This window comes from Tursiops truncatus, chromosome X (assembly GCF_011762595.2).
Source record: "Tursiops truncatus isolate mTurTru1 chromosome X, mTurTru1.mat.Y, whole genome shotgun sequence".
Classification (NCBI taxonomy): Eukaryota; Metazoa; Chordata; class Mammalia; order Artiodactyla; family Delphinidae; genus Tursiops; species Tursiops truncatus.
The window spans coordinates 17,064,617-17,081,776 of NC_047055.1; positions in this window are offsets into that span (position 1 = coordinate 17,064,617).

A 17,160-nucleotide genomic window follows, 5' to 3' on the forward strand; every position below is an offset into this window, starting at 1 on the left:
AACTTGCCAAAGTTACCCCGTAAATCACTAACAGAGCCAGGGCTAGCCTGAGTGCCAGGGCAGTGCACTGCCAGGGAAAGAACTTTGGGGAACCAAATTAAGGCAATAGAATTAAGCTATAGAATTGGCTCACACAGAGATCCAACACAGGACCAAGGACATCTCAATATTGCCTTCTAATCCAAGGTTCTAAAGGGACCCAACTGGTACAGGAACCCCAAGCTAGAAAAGGTCCCTTCATTCCCACCAGGTTCAGTTCCATCACCTGGTCTCCCTGGTTGTAGCTAAAAGCTAATCTGTGGCGGAAAATTCCTGTTACTTGCCCTCCCAATTATGGCTTCCACTCTGCTAAACTTATACCAGACACTGTGTTTGTTCCATAAAATTCACAGAAGGTATGTCTGGAGTGAACTGGGTGATGGAAGAAAAGGAGAGAGGAAGAGGGAGAGGATGGACTTCCTTGAATCCATGGACCAAGCTCTGCCCAACCATATACAGTACCTTGGGCTATATGTCCTGGGGACTGCTCATCTTCAACAGATTATCCAGAGAGACTTGCTGTTGACCAGACACCTTCCAAGGACCACCTCCCCTAGTCTGCAACTTTCTTGCTCTGCAAAAACGCAGCTGAAGAAACCGCTGCCCATTTTATAGTTTATCTGTGTGCCAGGGTCCACTTTGTGGAACGCCTATGGCAATTATTTTTATTGCGCTGAAATTCACATAACATAAAATTAACCATTTTAAAGTGAACAATTCAGTGGCATTAGTACGTTCATGACCTTGTGTAACCGCTACCTCTGTCTAGTTACAAAATATTTTCATCACCCCAAAAGAAAACACCATACCCATTAAGCAATAACTCCTCATTCCCCTCTTCCCTCAGCCCCTGGAAAACACCAATGTTCAATTCTTTCTCCATTGATTTACCCATTCTGGAGATTTCATATAAATGGAATCATACAATATATGACCTTTGGTGTCTGGTTCCTTTCACGTAACATAACGTCTTCAAGGTTCATCAAAGTTGTAGCAAGGGGCTTCCCTGGTGGTGTGGTGGTTGAGAGCCCGCCTGCCGATGCAGAGGACACGGGTTCGTGCCCCGGTCTGGGAAGATCCCACATGCCGTGGAGCGGCTGGGCCCGTGAGCCATGGCCACTGAGCCTGCGCGTCCGGAGCCTGTGCTCTGCAACGGGAGAGGCCACAAAAGTGAGAGGTCCGCGTACCGCAAAAAAAAAAAAAAAAAAAAAAAAAAAAAAAGTTGTAGCGAGTATCACTACTTCATTCCTTTTTATGGCTGAATAATATTTCATTGTCTGGGTATACCACAAATTGTTTATCCAGTCATCCATTGATGGGCCTTTGGGCTATTTCCACCTTTTGGTTAATGTAAATAGTGCTGTTTATGAATATATGTGTGTAGATGTATTTGTTTAGGTAGCTGTTTTCAGTTTTGGAGGGTATATATCTAAGAGTGGAATTGCTTGGTCATATGGTAATTCTATGTTTAACTTTTTGAGGTACTGTATGGCAAATTTTTAATATCATTCTGGCTTCTCCTGACCACTTCCTGGGCTCCATGACCATATTCTCCCACCCCACAGCTGGTAGATGTCAGGGGATAGTAACTGGCTTTTAAACCTAATCTATTTAGTAAAAAATTAGCCAATGTAATTTTCAAGTAAGTTTTACTGCAAATTCATCATAAAATGCCTTCAAAATCAAACAGGAAATGCTTTTTAGATTATAGACCAGCATTACCTACTAGAACTTTTCTCATTGTCCAGGATGGTAGCCATTAGGCACGTGTGACTATTGAGCACTTGACATGCAACTAGTGAGCCTGAGGAAATGAATTTTAAATTTAATCTATTTTTTAATTAAAATTTTAAATTAAAAAAATTTAATTGAAATAGCCACATGTGCCTAGTGGCTACCACAGTTATGAGCTGCATTCCCAATCTTTTGCAGCAGAGCAAAAACTGAAACTTATCCCCAAGTAGTACTTTTTTAAATTTTATTTTATATTACAGTATAGTTGATTTACAATGTTGTGTTACTTTCAGGTGTACAGCAAAGTGATTCATTTATACATATACATATATTCATTCTTTTTCAGGTTCTTTTACCATATAGGTTATTAAAGAATATTGAGTAGCGTTCCCTATGCCCTACAGTAGGTCCTTGTTGATTATCTATTTTATATATAGCAGTGTGTATTTGTTAATCCCAAACTCTTAATTTATCCCTCGCCTCCATGTTTCCCCTTTGGTAACCATAAGTTTGTTTTCAAAGTCTGTGAGTCTGTTTCTGTTTTGTAAATAAGTTCATTTGATTCCTTTTTTTTAGATTCCACATGTAAGTGATATCATATGATATTTGTCTTTCTCTGTCTGACTTCACTTAGTATGATAGTCTCTAGGTCCATCCATGTTGCTGCAAATAGCATTATTTCATTCTTCTTTGTAGCTAAGTAATATTTCATTGTATATATGTACCACATCTTCTTTAATCATTCCTCTGTCGATGGACATCTAGGTTGCTTTCATGTCTTGGCTACCCAAGTAGTATTTATTTTTCACATTAGTGAAGGGAGATAGCCTTGGATATGCTGAAAAATAAATTTATTTTTCTTTAGAGATATCAAGACTAAGTACTCAATGCTGGTAAGGTTAGTACAAAAGTGGTATTTTCAAACAGTGCTGGTGGCAGTGTAAATTTCTTTCAACTACAGTTCATTCATTCATATGTTCATTCATTTATCCATATTATTCAATAAATATTTTGGTTGGATGCTTTTATGTGCCAGGCACTGTGCTATGTGCTGGGGACACAGAGATGACCAAGACATAATCCCTCCCCTCAAAAGCTCACAGTCAGAAGATATACAGATTGCCAACAAACACATGAAAGAATGCTCAACATCACTAATCATTAGAGAAATGCAAATCAGAACTACAATGAGATATCATCTCACACTGGTCAGAATGGCCATCATCAAAAAATCTACAAACAATAAATGCTGGAGAGGGTGTGGAGAAAAGGGAACCCTCTTGCACTGTTGGTGGGAATGTAAATTGATACAGCCACTATGGAGAACGGTAGGGAGGTTCCTTAAAAAACTAAAAATAGAGCTACCATACGACCCAGCAATCCCACTACTGGGCATATACCCTGAGAAAACCATAATTCAAAAAGAGTCATGTACCGCAATGTTCATTGCAGCTCTATTTACAATAGCCAGGACATGGAAGCAACCAAAGTGTCCATCAACAGATGAATGGATAAAGAAGTTGTGGCACATATATACAATGGAATATTACTCAGCCATAAAAAGAAACGAAATTGAGCTATTTGTAATGAGGTGGATGGACCTAGAGTCTGTCATACAGAGTGAAGTAAGTCAGAAAGAGAAAAACAAATACCGTATGCTAACACATATATATGGAATCTAAAAAAAAAAAAATGGTCATGAATAACCTAGGGGCAAGACGGGAATAAAGACGCAGACCTACTAGAGAATGGACTTGAGGACACGGGGAGGGGGAAGGGTAAGCTGTGACAAAGTGAGAGAGTGGCATGGACATATATACACTACCCAACGTAAAATAGATAGCTAGTGGGAAGCAGCCGCATAGCACAGGGAGATCAGCTGGGTGCTTTGTGACCACCTAGAGGGGTGGGATAGGGAAGGTAGGAGGGAGGGAGACACAAGAGGGAAGAGATATGTGTATATGTGTATATGCATAACTGATTCACTTTATTATAAAGCAGAAACTAACACACCATCGTAAAGCAATTATACTCCAATAAAGATGTTAAAATAAAAAACAAAAAAGCTCACAGTCAAGTAGCCAGGTAAACACAAACTTGGAATATCATGTGATGACGGACTTTATATACATTATTTCATTTAATCCTTGCAATAGCCCTCATAGTTAGGTATGATTATCCCCATTTTGTGGAAAAGGAAGCTGTGGCTTCGAGAAGTTAAATAAATTGACAAATGTTGCACCATAAATGCTGTAATTGAGGTATGTACAGGGTACAGCTCCTGTACAAATAAGGGAGTAATTCACCATGCTTGGAGTGCAGGTAGGAGTGGAAGGAGGGAAACTTTGAGCTAAATTTTGAAGGATGAGCAAGAGATATGTCCTACAACAATCCATCTGGTTCTATAGCTCTAAGTTTTTTTCCACATAATTTGACCCAGTAACTCCATTGAAGGGAATTCATCTCAAGGAAATATCCAAAAGTAAGGGAAAAAACCCTACATGAATGAGGGTGTTCATGTCTCTATTATTTATAATACTGAACAACTGGAATCCACCTAAATGTTTAACAATGGGAGATGGTGGGACTTCCCTGGTGGTGCAGGGGTTAAGAATCCACCTGCCAATGCAGGGGTCACGGGTTCAAGCCCTGGTCTGGAAAGGTCCCACATGCCGCGGAGCAACTAAGCCTGTGCACCACAACTACTGAGCCTGAGCTCTACAGCCCATGAGCCACAACTACTGGGCCCGTGTGTCCCAACTACTGAAGCCTGCGCACCCAGAGACCACGCTCTGCAACAAGAGAAGCCACCGCAATGATAAGCCCATGCACCGCAACAAAGAGTAGCCCCCGCTTTCCACAACTAGAGAAAGCCCGCGTGCAGCAACAAAGACCCAATGCAGCTAAAAATAAATAAGTAAATAAATTTATTAAGAAAAAACCAATGGGAGATGGTTAAATAAATTATGGTCGCTCTACTTTATGTAATATTGATGCCACCAATGAAAACAATTTAAATGGTAATTAAGAAGACTATGTAGCAACATCAAAAATACTTATGGTATGATGTCAAGAGATAAAAGCAAGGGACTTTCCTGGCGGTCCAGTGGTTAAGACTCTGTGCTCCCACCGCAGGGGGCACGGGTTTGATCCCTGGTCGGGGAATTGAGATCCCGCATTCCGCATGGTGTGGCCAAAAAACAAAAACAAAAACAAAAGCACCATATTGTATATTCACTATGAATGCAATTATGGAGATCATGATTACGTACAGACAGGGCTACAAGGGACACACACACACACACACACACACACACACACACACACACACACACATATACAGTTGCTATCAGGCTGTGGGATCAGGGGTAAGGGTTTATTTTTCTTTTTCTGAAAATGTTATTTAATATTATTTAATCTTTCACTATAAAATAAAGGGATGTTTTAAAAGAGACATCAAGCCTGGTTTTAATGTGACTTTTACTTGTTCCAAATAGTCATTTTCACTGGAAAATCTGAGATTCCTTTTAAAATAAATCAAATATGGAAAATATTGTGTGGTCCATTCTGTCTTAGCCAATTCAGACTCAGTCTCCGGGCAATGAAAGTAAGTTGAGAACTGTTTTCTTTGCACATGTTTTAGTGGTCTTGATTTCATAGTGATGCACAACACAAATCACATTGCTGTCAAATATTTGCTGATGTTTATGAGGCCATGGATTTGGAATAAGAGAACTAATGAGTGACAGTCATTCCATTTTCAAAATGCCTCTCTCCTGGGACTGAAGTTGGGTTCTATTTCTTTTTATTTTATGTGATGACATTAATATACATCCAAGCCTTGATTTGGTAATGGGCTGCTGCTGATAGACAAATGTAGAAGAGAGAAGGAGGGCTTCGTTGTTCTTAAGTTGTTGGGATGAGATAGCTGTACAAATATAACCTCAAGACTGCTGTCACCTTGTAAGCCCTTGAGGCACAATCCCTGTTTACTAATGGGTCTGTCTCAAGTCTGAGATAAGCGATACAGAGGTACTATTTTTGTTCAGGGTTTATTTCTCATCCAACAAATAAGGTCGACTATTAGACCCAGCATGACACAGTGGCTAAGAGTTACACAGACCAAGACTCAAATCTTGGCAGCCCCATTTGCTAGCTGTGTGACATATGCCTCAGTCTTCTCATCTGTAAACAGACAACAGTAATAGAGCCTACCTCATCGGGTTGTTTTGAGTATTATCTGAGACAATACCTAGTGCTTAGCCTAGAATCTGACACACACTAAAAGCTTAAAAAATGGTAACTGCTATTATTAGCATACATACGATACCGTGCTAAGTAATAGGTTGTTGACTTGTCTTTTTCCTTATTACATTATAAATTACTTGAGGGCAGGGGCTACGTGTGACTTGTTCATTATCGTCGCCCCAGTCCCTAGCACATGGTTTGGGACACCGTAGTTGCTCAAGAAATATTTGTGAATGTTTCGTATTCTTTTATGAGATAGTTGGTCAGATGCGGCCGCAAGAGAAGAGACTCAGGGAAACAACGTTTATTGTACTCACAGGTGCTAGAGACGGGAGGCCTGGCATGCACCCCACAGGGCAGAAGACAGCAGGGAGGGGAAGGTTGAGGCCTTGGCCTTCATTGGGGTTTCTGTGGGAAAGGCGAGGCAGCGCAGTGGAGTTTCACATGGGCTACTTTGAAGAACTTCCGTGGGCTTTGGGCTATAGGGGCGGTCCCTACCTGTCTGGCACCCGGCCCTGGGGTGATTAAGGCAGAGGAATATTGTCTCCTAGGGCATAAGGGCCAGAGATATCACTTTGGATTGGTTAGTGTGCAGATCAAAGACACGCTCCCAGCTAGGTTCTTTCTCTCTCTAAGAACTGGCCAGTCCCCGGAGGGGCAGTCTCTCCCCAGCCAGAAAGGTGTTTTAAGATGTCAAAACACTGTAGTAGGGCTTCCCTGGTGGCGCAGTGGTTGAGAGTCCGCCTGCCGACGCAGGGGACACGGGTTCGTGCCCCGGTCCGGGAAGATCCCACGTGCCGCGGAGCGGCTGGGCCTGTGAGCCATGGCCGCTGAGGCTGCGCGTCCAGAGCCTGTGCTCCGCAACGGGAGAGGCCACAACAGTGAGAGGCCCGCGTACCGCAAAAAAAAAACCCCACAAAAAAAACCCCCCAAAAAATCATTGTAGTATACAAAAAATTTTAAATATTTACAATACAGTGGAATTAAACTTAGTGACTGCCTAGTGATTTTTGGAAATACCAGGAGGCATGAGAGGTAGCCCCTGCTCTTCAGGGTGCAGGGAGATGGGAACAGGCAGCTGGGGGTTTGAGGGAACAGGTACTCATCTTAAAACCAGAAAAACAGGTTTTGAATACTAGTTCTGCTTACTAGCTATGTGGCCTTTGGAATGTCAGTTAACCTTTCTGAGCCTCAGTTTCCTCAACCTTAAAATGGGAATAATAATAAACTGCTCAAAGTGAATTTATGTGATATGAACTTATGTGATAAGTATATATGAATGTGCTTTGTGAACTGAAAAACAGTATATAGAACTAAAGAGGCCTTATTGTTCTAAGTATATGCTATGCTGGGAATGATAATTTCAGACGCGTGGACCTTATTCTCTATAAGAGCTATAGAAGCCCCCCAAAAGAAAGACGTCAGAATAAGTATTAATTAGATGATGTAGGGGAAGAAAACTTTTCCCTTCTTCCTTTCTAGGTCCTTTGGCTGGTCTAATAATTAAATTGACCTAAGACAGGTTAACAGGAAAAAAATAGATTTAATGTGGTATGTATAAGAGCCCCAAAGATAAAAAGCAGGTTTTATACGTTTTAGACAAAGAAACAATAAATTTGTGAAGAATTGACAAAACAAAGGGGTTTGGGCTTGGGGAAGCTAGTCAGTGAAGAAGTTTAAAAGTTTGTTTGTACAACTTTCTTGGCCCTGAATTCCCTATCTTAGGTGTTAAGGATATCTCTCTACCTCCCAGCGCAGAGAGGGTACCTTTTACGTGGGAGATTTATTTCTTGCTTTCAGGGAGACAAAGGAGGGCCAGAGTATACTTCTTGCACTGTCTGTTTCTCAAACAACTCTAATTCAAAGTAATCAATATGCCAAAGTGGCATATTTTGAGGTGACACATTTGCTCCTCCTCAATTACTATTATTATACTGGCTTGTCAGTTAAAAAATTATATTCATTATTTTTCACCCTTTAGAGATGGAGGATAAGACCTAGGAAATGATCTGCATTTAATCATGTCTAATCTTTGGTTAAATTGTTCTAAGATTGAGGAAATTGATTGGAAACTCTTGAGATGGCCAAATTTTCCTTCTGCTGCAATAATGGATGATATCAAAACCAATCTGGAAGTGCGGTAGTGAAATTAAAGTTTGGAGTTTCTTACTATCTCCACTTTCAAGTCCCTCTCTTTGTCCTCACCTTCCCAAATGATTTTTCAAGTTGTTTCAGCCCCTCAGCTGTGGTAGAAGTACCAAACTGATTTACCTGGAGAATGAGAGAGGCCAGTGGATGCATAGATAGGCACAGAAGGAAAAGCACAAAGCATGTGTGTGTGTGTGTGTGTGTGTGTGTGTGTGTGTAGATAGATAGGTAAATATGATTCTTCCTTAAGTAGAAGTGTTAGGAGAAACACTGACTGAAACTGCCTGCCCTGGCCAGGCAAAGACAGTAATAATTTGCATGAGTTATTTTACGACAGGAGGTCCTGGTAAGGAACAGGGAACTAACAAGCCACCACCAACCAGAAGAATACGGGAAAGGTCAAAAAGAGAGAGGAGACGCCAGTCCACATGTCCTACCAACCTCCCAGAATCCTCCTTGCTGGAATCCATCTTGGCTGAGCGGCTGCACGCGCCACCAGAAAGGACCCTGAGTCAGAATGATTGGCCAGAGACAACCCGGAAACGAATCCCATCACCATAAAACCCGAGACTGCGAGCCACACGGCAGAGCAGTTCTCCTGGGTTCCCCCGGGTGCCCCTTCCCAATAAAGTCTCCTGCTCTGTCAGCACGTGAGTCTCCTCGGACAATTCATTTCCGAGTGTTAGACAAGAGCCCACTCCTGGGCCCTGGAAGGGGTCCCCTTCCTGCAACAGAAGCTTCAGATCTTTGAACCCACTTAGTGATCTGCCATTGCTGTTGGAATCACTAGGTTGGCACCTTGGGTTTGGCACCAAGAGGAGCACATCTAATGGATCCTCAGTTCGTGGCACCATAGGATACTAAGCAGTGGCAGAAACCAGTTTTCTGGTATGTTCAGAAAAGAACAAAATATAATTGCAATTGCAGATCAGTCTCTGCTTTGAGCATAACAATGTAAAATGCTTGATTCTGTGAGGGAGGAAAAATGATTTTCCCTTTTACCCTTCTGGGTTCTTGGCTGGGGCCCCCGTAATAAAAGATGGATTAATAGGAGAAAAATAAACGGAAGTTTAATAACATCTACAACCTTTGTCTACGTGAGAGAGAGCCAGGAAGTCTGAATAACTCCACGAGAAGGACTCAGCTACCACCTTAAAAAATCGTCTCCAGCTAAGGACAAAAGAAGGTTTGGGGGTGGAGGAGGCCAATTATGGGAGGTGACCAGGAAAAACACAGTAAACAGGATAAGATTATTATGCAGATTTAAGCCCTTGCTTTCTCCATTAACAAGAGTTTCTAGAGGTTTAGAGTCATTTTTCCCTTCCTGGTACAGAGAGGGACCCACTCTTAAAGTGGAGATTTCTCTCATAAATGGAAATGTGTCTTACAAAAAGTTAACTTCTACTTGGTTTTCAGAGCATTTCCTGTGTCTGCTGTTTCTTAAAAATAATCAGCTCAAAATAATCCTTATGCCAGAGACGTATTTTAGGGTGTGAAACTATGCTCGCCTTCGATTTGGTTACTATTAATTTCCCTTCTTCCTTTGATTAATTGGGCTGCGAGACTATTGTGCAGTAAGACAAACACAGATTTGGGGGTCAGACAGTTTGGGGTTTAAATCTCAGCTCTGCCCCTTATTAGCTGGGGAATGCTGGGGAAGGTCCTTACTGTTCTCCGAGCCCTAGTTTCCATCTGAAAAATAAGACGAGTTTTTGTGAGGATTTAATGTGATACTGTATATAAAGCAACTGACACCTAATAAATGTTCCAAAAATAGTAGGCGAGGAAAGAAGAAGTATGTTTTGGTTGTCTCTTCAAAAGAAAAAAAATCACTGGAAAGAGAGGTAGTCTCTCTGGCTCCTATAACATTGACTCATGGGGCCTTTATTAGGTCTTTGATGGCAGCATTTTTCATATATGTTAATCAACAAACACATTTCCACTATGAGGAGAGTACAGATATCTTCACTGGTCTGGTTGGGGTCAATTGTATTCCTCCACATTATAAGCTAGCTCATATTTTTTGTAGAAATAAGTTTTTTTCAATTTATTTTTTATTGAAGTATAGTTGAATTACAACATTGTGTTAATTACTGCTGTACAGCAAAATGACTCAGTTATACATATATATGCATTCTTTTTCATATATGCTTTTCCATTATGGTTTATCACAGGATATTGAATATAGTGCCCTATGCTATACAGTAGGACCTTGTTGTTTAACCATTATATATACACAAGTTTGCATCTGCTAATCCCAAACTCCCACTCCTACCCTCCCCCAACCCCTCCCCCTTGGCAACCACCAGTCTATTCTCTATGTCCCTGATTCATTTTCTGTTTCATACATAGGTTCATTTGTGTCATATTTTAGATTCCACATATAAGTGATATCATATGGGATTTGTCTTTCCCTTCCTGACTTACTTCACTTGGTATGATAATCTCTAGGTCCATCCATGTTGCTGCAGATGGCATTATTTCATTCTTTTTTATGGCTGAGTAATATTCCATTGTATATATGTACCACATCTTCTTTATCCATTCATCTGTCAGTGGACACTTAGGTTGCTTCCATGTCTTGGCTATTGTGACTAGTGATGCTATGAACATAGGGGTGCATGTACCTTTTTGAATTATACTTTTGTCTGGATAATATAATTAATTTTTATATAACTTAATAAAACACTTTGTTCTCTCCTTCTTCTGCCCAGGTTGGTTCTTCGATCAATTCTAAACAACTCCAGCAGATTAATTGTCCTGAAACACCAAGCTGGGAGTAGTATTTCCCCACTCAATAGAGTCCAGTGCCCTCCCCACTGCTAACCAAATTCAGAACTTCCCAGCCTGGAAGTCAAGGCCACATCTGGGACCTTTATAGTTTTATTCTCTGTTGCTCTAAACTAAGGGATCAGTAAATGGCTAGCAGTCAATTTCTGTTGACCTGAAACAAATAGATTGCCATGTATTTCTCCAGCAAAGATGGGTTTATTCAGAATCAGCAGAGAGTTGCAATTTGGGGTCTGCAACCACAGTGAGTCACATGCAAGTCCAAGGGAAGGAGACCGAGGGGAAAGGGAAATTGGGAGGGCTGTAGTAAACAAAGAGGCCATGGCTTTTCATTGGCGGAATCCTTGCCTGGACAGAAGAGGAGTCTTTCTTCTTCCTGTTGGGCTCTGCTATCATCACAGGCCATGAGAGCTACCCCTTCTGGTCTCCCAACTCTATTTAATTGAGGTTTCTGTTTATTAATGTTTAATATTTCCTGTATACAACATGTGCTTTCTTGGAAAGTGCTTTGGAAGAGAAGGAGAGAAGGTAGGAAAGAAAAAGTGGAGAATTACTACAGGGATTTCAACATGTGTGCATGGGTATGTACATGTACACACACTTGTGTGTGTGTGTGTGTGTGTGTGTGTGTGTGTGTGTGTGTGTATGTATATAAGCCAGCCAACTTTTCTCATGCTCTAAGAGGACAACTTCTCCTGTGAAAAGACAACTGGAAAGAGTTACTTCTCTAGTCTATGCAGCCACTAACTGAACTACCATTATTCCTTCAACTTGCTTCGATTGGTCTTGTCTCCACCCTTTGGCTCACAATATCTGCTCTGTCTAGGATGTTCTACTTTCTCCCCTGCACCCATCCCCATCTTCACCTGTGAAAATCCTACCCTGCCATCAAGGTCAGGTTCAATTTCTACTTCCACTTCATGTTCCTTCCCTCTCTTCCGAGTTCTTTATGTACTGCATATGCAGTGTCAATCTCTTCTAACCTTGCATATTAGTGTTTCATGTTTCTTCCCTGATAGCAGGACTGCCAAACACAGTTGTTCGGGTTGTGAATAAAGGTGCCTGGCTGACAGGGGCAAATAGGGACTGAAATCCATCTGCCAAGCGGGATTGGGAGTACTTGATGGGAGCACTTTTTCTAATTAACACAGATACACAGTGTGTGCTATCAGCTGTTAGATTAACAGCTCCTTGAGGAAGAGACTAGATCATGAGCATCTTTGTGCCTCCCCAGCACTTTGACCAGTGCTTGCTGGAGGCCTCCTTGTAGGCATCAAACACCATGACTCCTCTCTCTCTCCTTCTGATGGTTAATTTTTTGTGTCATCTTGACTGAGCTAAGGGATGCCCAGACAGCTGGTAAAACCTTATTTCTGGGTGTATCTGTGAGAGTGTTTCCAGAAGAGATTAGCATTTGAATCAGTAGAAGAATCAAGAAGGTCTACCTTCATCAATGTGGACGGGCATCACCTCTTCCACTGAGGGTCCCAATAGCACAAAAAGGCAGATGAAGGGCAAACGCTCTTTCTGTCTTCTTGAGCTGGGACAGCCATCTTCTCCTGCCTGCAGACACTGGTGCTTATAGTTTTCGGGCCGGCAATCTTGTACTAAATTATACCACCCGTTTCCCTGGTTCTGCAGCTTGCAGATGACAGCATATTGCGGCATATCTCGGCCTCCATAATCATGTGAGCCAAGTCTTAGAATAAATCCCCTCGTACATATCTCTAGGTAATCTATTGGTTCTGTTTCTCTGGAGAATGTTAATATACTTTCTCACCCACCATATCCAGCTAATCACCCTGTCTTGTTGATTCTACCTCTTAAATAACCTCTCTAATCTACTACTCGTTTCTATTTCCCTTGCTGCCCCACCCCAAGGTATTATCACCTTGCTTAGAATTCAGTAGAAATCCAATAGAAAAAGTTTCTCAGCCTCCTGTCTTGCTCCCTTCCTACATCTTCTCATCACAGCTGCCAGATCATCTAAAAGAGAAAACTGACCATGTCATGCCCCATTGCCATGCCTTCGTAATCTCTTTCTGCTCCAGCTTTTCTCTCTCCATCCCTGTTAACAGCCTCTTCCCTATCCGGGGTTGCCTAATTTTACCATTCCTCAGAGACCTTATAGTCTCTCCTTTGTCCATCCTTTTCTTTCTGCCTAGATTTTCTTCCTGCCAGCTCAAGCCTTTAACTGGATAACTCCTATTCATTTTTCAGGTCCTAGTTTGGACGTCACATTCTTCGGTATCCTAAATCAACCCCAAGTTCAGGCTGGACACTTTGCCTAGATGTTCACACACACACACACACACACACACACACACACACACACACACACCCCTGTCCTTTCCCTGCTACACCGTATTGCAATTGTCCATTGATGTTTCTGTCTCCTCTATCAGACTGTGAGCTCGCAGAGGGAATGTAGCATGCCTATCTTTTTCGTGGTGATTTCCCTCTCCCATCTCTTCCCACAGTGCCTGATACACAGGAAGAGTCCAGTAGTTGTTTGTTGAGTGAATACTTGAACTTCAGAGGCTCATTAGTTCTTATTCAAGGATAGATTTTTTTACACACCACTTCAGATGGTGCCAGTGGTAAATTTAACTTTATAATAAGGAAGACATTTTTAAAAAGGATTGACTATCTTTCACCAGCAGTGAGTATAATGATATACATCTAGCTACACTAATTCAAATATACAGGTCAGAATGAAAAGTGTATATTTCAGGGAAAAAATCTTGTATTGTTTGAATTTAGACAGAGCATCTAGGAAAAGCGCCCCCGCACCCATTTCAGCATTCCTTTCACTGTTATTTACTCGGTGACTATGGTTTCCTTTGTCATTTAGTGGTGGGCTTTTCCCCCATGGTTTAAAATGTCTTCAGCCCAAAGTAGCATTTACCAAATCCCCCAACCAGATGTGTCCTCTCCCTAACCTGAACTCTTCCATAAGCACCTTACATGGTTCTCTCATGATACCTAGTGTTGCAATTATGAGGTTCCATGTCTTACCACCCATCCTACTTTGTCAGCTTCTTGAGAACAGGGACTATCTTCTTTCATTTTTGTAACCCAAGTTCCTAGCAAAATGCTTAATATGTAGTGGTATCCAAGGCATATTTGTTGAATGAATGGATGCTCTAGGCTAAAGGATTCACCTTGAGAGCAAAAAGTCTTATTTGTGGCTAAGGCATAAGCCAGGAGTAAACATCCTCTAATGCAATATACGGAATGCAGTCTCTAGTTTGCTGTTCTCCGGTCCACCAGTCATCATTCCTTTCTAAATGGTTTGCATAGCCCATATTTATTTAATTGGAACTTAACTGCACCAAAAGAAATTAATGTAGATAAAGTGGACTTCATTAAAATTAAGAACTTGTGTGCTTCAAAGGATACAATCAAGAAAGTGAGATGGCAACACACAGAATGGGAGAAAATATTTGTAAGTCACTTATCTGATAAGGATTGAACATCCAGAGTATATAAAGAACTCTTACAATGCAACAATAAAAGGACAACCACCCAATTAATACATGAGCAAAGGCTCTGAATAGACATTTCCCCAAAGAAGATATACATATGGCCAACAGGCACCTGGAAAGATGCTCAACATCATTAGCCATTAGGGAAATGCAAGTCGAAACCAGAGTGAGATACCACTTCACACCTACTAGGATGACTATAACAATAAAAATAGTAATAATAATAACAATAAAGATAAGAAAAGTTGGTGAGGATGTAGAGCAACTGGAAGCCTCCTACATTGCTGGTGGGAGTGTCAAATGCAGCCATTTTGGAAAACAGTGTTGCTCAAACAATTGAACAGAGTTATCATATGACCCAGCAATTCCATTCCTGGATATGTACCTAAGAGGAATGAAAACAAATATTCAACACAAAAACTCATATGTGAATGTCCATAGAAACATTATTTACAATATCTAAAAAGTGGAAATAATCAACAATATATAAGGAACTCATGCAACTCAATAACAGCAACAACAAAAAAACTCAATTAAAAATTGGGCAAGGCATGGACATATATACACTACCAAACGTAAGGTAGATAGCTAGTGGGAAGCAGCCGCATAGCCTAGGGAGATCATCTCGGTGCTTTGTGACTGCCTGGAGGGGTGGGATAGGGAGGGTGGGAGCGAGGGAGACGCAAGAGGGAAGAGATATGGGAACATATGTATATGTACAACTGATTCACTTTGTTATAAAGCACAAACTAACACCACTGTAAAGCAATTATACCCCAATAAAGATGTTAAAAAAATAATCATAGCTAAAAAATAAAAAAAAAATCGGGCAAGGATCTGAACAGACATTTCTCAGAAGAAGATATACAAATTGCCAATAGGTACATGAAAAGATGCTCAACTTTCCTAATCATCAGGGAAATGCAAATCAAAACCACAATGACATTTCATCTCACACCTGTTAGAATTGCTATTATCAGAAAAAAAGGAAACTTTGTGCACTGTTGGTAGGAATGTAAATTGATGCAGCCACTGTGGAAAGCAGTAAGGAGGTTCCTCAGGAAATTGAAAATAGGGACTTCCCTGGTGGTCCAGTGGTTAGGACTCAGCGCTTTCATTGCCGGGGCCCGGGTTAGCTTCCTGGTTGGGGAACTAAGGTCCCGCAAGTGTTGCAGCATGGCCAAAAAAAAGAAAATTAAAATAGATCCACCTTATGATCCAGCAATTCTACTTCTGGGTATATAACCAAAGGAAAAGAAATCAGTATCTTGAAGAGATGTGTGCACTCTCACTTTCATTACAGCATTAGTCAGTCTTAGAAGGAAATCCTGCCATTTGTGACGACAGGATGAACCTGGGGGACATTATGCTACACGAAAAAAGTCAGATGCAGAAAGACAAATACTGGATGATGTCTAAATCTAAAATATCATGTTCATAGAAACAGAGTAGGATGGAGGGTTATTAGGGGATGGGGGGGAAAAGGACATGGGGAGATGTTGGTCAAGGGGTACAAAGTTTCAGTTATGCAAGATGAATAAGTTCTGGAGATAATGTACAGCCACCTGACTATATTTAGCAATATTGTATTGTATATTTGGAATTTGTTAAGAAGGTAGATCTGAAGTGTTCTCACCACTCACAAAAAAATGATAACCATGTGAGGTGATGAATATGTTACTTAGCTTGATTATGATGAATATTTAACAATTTATACTATGTCAAATCATGTTGTACATCTTAAGTTCATACAACTTTAATTGTCAACTATCACAATAAAGTTGGAAAAAGTTTAAAGATATATATATATATAAATTAAAGTACAAAAATAGTGGAAGCAATCCAAATGTCCATCAACAAGTGACTCGAAACAAGATGTCATTCCTTCCTTAAATGCTGAAGACAAGTTTAAATGTTTAAGAGAAATTAAAATTAAATAGAAATGTTTAATACAATTTACTGGTGAAGCCATCTGGGCTTGGCGGTTTTTTTGTAGGAAGGATTTTATTTATTTATTTTTGGCTGCGTTGGGTTTTTGTCGCTGCATGCGGGCTTCCTCTAGTTGCGGAAAGCAGGGGCTACTCTTTGCGACACACAGGCTTCTCATTGCAGTGGCTTCTTGTTGGACAGTGTGGGCTCTAGGCGTGCAGGCTCAGTTGCTCCGTGGCATGTGGGATCTTCCCGGACCAGGGCTTGAACCCGTGTCCCCTGCATTGGCAGGCAGATTCTTTTTTTTTTTTTTTTTTTTAAGATGTTGGGGGTAGGAGTTTATTAATTAATTTTATTTTTTTTGCTGTGTTGGGTCTTTGTTTCTGTGCGAGGGCTTTCTCTAGTTGTGGCAAGCGGGGGCCACTCTTCATTGTGGTGCGCGGGCCTCTCACTATCATGGCCTCTTTTGTTGCGGAGCACAGGCTCCAAACGCGCAGGCTCAGTAGTTGTGGCTCACGGGCCCAGTTGCTCCGCGGCATGTGGGATCTTCCCGGACCAGGGCTTGAACTCGTGTCCCCTGCATTGGCAGGCAGACTCTCAACCACTGTGCCACCAGGGAAGCCCGGCAGGCAGATTCTTAACCACTGCACCACCAGGGAAGTCCCTACTGTAGGAAGGTTTTTAATTACAAATTCAATTTCTTTTATAGATATAGGGCTATTGAGGTTAATTACTTCTTTACTAAGGTTTGATTGTGTCTGTCAAGAAATCTTTCTATTCATCT